Source organism: Theobroma umbraticum, unplaced genomic scaffold (assembly GCF_002168275.2).
Source record: "Theobroma umbraticum cultivar Fairchild unplaced genomic scaffold, ASM216827v3 scaffold_7.0, whole genome shotgun sequence".
Taxonomy (NCBI): Eukaryota; Viridiplantae; Streptophyta; class Magnoliopsida; order Malvales; family Malvaceae; genus Theobroma; species Theobroma umbraticum.
The window spans coordinates 32,789-33,033 of NW_018397278.1; positions in this window are offsets into that span (position 1 = coordinate 32,789).

The window sequence follows — 245 nt, forward strand, 5'->3', positions numbered from 1 at the left end:
TAGGCTTTTAAAAGTTAGGCTTTTGAATGCATGAATGACTATAAATGGACTTTCGTTATAATTGGGTGGCTTTCACTTCACGTTTCCTGATGCAGACATCAAGTATTGATCCATTTTAACGAAAAGTAAAAACAAAATTCAATTCAAAATCATTTATGAAGTTATAAAACCACTTAAAGCGAGTAATAAAGCTTTTAGAGTCATGAATGACTATAAATGGACTTTTATTGTAAATTTATGGTGTT